This window comes from Octodon degus, unplaced genomic scaffold (genome assembly GCF_000260255.1).
Source record: "Octodon degus isolate 3935 unplaced genomic scaffold, OctDeg1.0 scaffold00022, whole genome shotgun sequence".
Taxonomy (NCBI): Eukaryota; Metazoa; Chordata; class Mammalia; order Rodentia; family Octodontidae; genus Octodon; species Octodon degus.
The window spans coordinates 19,218,892-19,219,793 of NW_004524598.1; positions in this window are offsets into that span (position 1 = coordinate 19,218,892).

Below are 902 nucleotides of genomic sequence, written 5' to 3' on the forward strand. Positions count from 1 at the left end.
TGTGTGTGTGTGTGTGTGTGTGTGTGTGTGTGTGTGCAGGTTGCAGATATTTTTAATCATCTAATTTTTCAAGCATCAATGCCATTAACAATAGAAAATAAAGCAATACATATTCCATTTATTCTGCTCAGTTTACGTGTCCAGTACTCTATGATGTAGTGATTAAAGCTTTGCTTTGGGCTCTTAGAGGTAATACACACCCAAAGACTGAATACAAAGCACGTATGTCTCCACCAGATAGACAGAGATACAAGACAATGCTTGTATCAGCTGGCGTGACAGGGATCTCTCCGCTTCATCTCCTGAGCAAGCGTGCACACACGTCACAGATACATACAAAGACAAAAGTGCTAACAAAACTCCCCAGTGTGAAGAGTCTGAATCCTTCAAAATTGTAGTTAATAGCTATGAAAAATTGAGAAAGCATTCTTTAACACTATGCTATCAAAATGAGGTAGAAGATTCGGGCTGGGGCAAATTAGAAAAGAAATTGTGTAGAATGTGTCAAAGGTCACAAAAACCTAAAGCTGAAAGTAGCGCGAAGTGTTTTCCAGAAAAGAGGTGCAGAAAACACAGGATCCAAAGTGAATCCCATCCGCCTACAAAATCAAATGGATCTTCTAATGTCATATATTAAAAAGTAAGAGTATAGTTTGATTCCCTCCCTCCCTCAGCCTTGACTTAGTTCAATGTAGAACTCTGAAGCTTGACAGTTTGGCCATCAATCCCACTTCCCTGTGGTGTCTTTGGTCTCAATTATAAGAGACATCATTACAAAGGCTGATAATAATTCTGAAAATTTTAAACTTACACTTATGTTTCTTAAAATTTTATTTTAAAGAGCAAAAACAAAAGCAAAAGCAACTGTATCCTTTTACCCTTGATTATTTTTCTAACACATG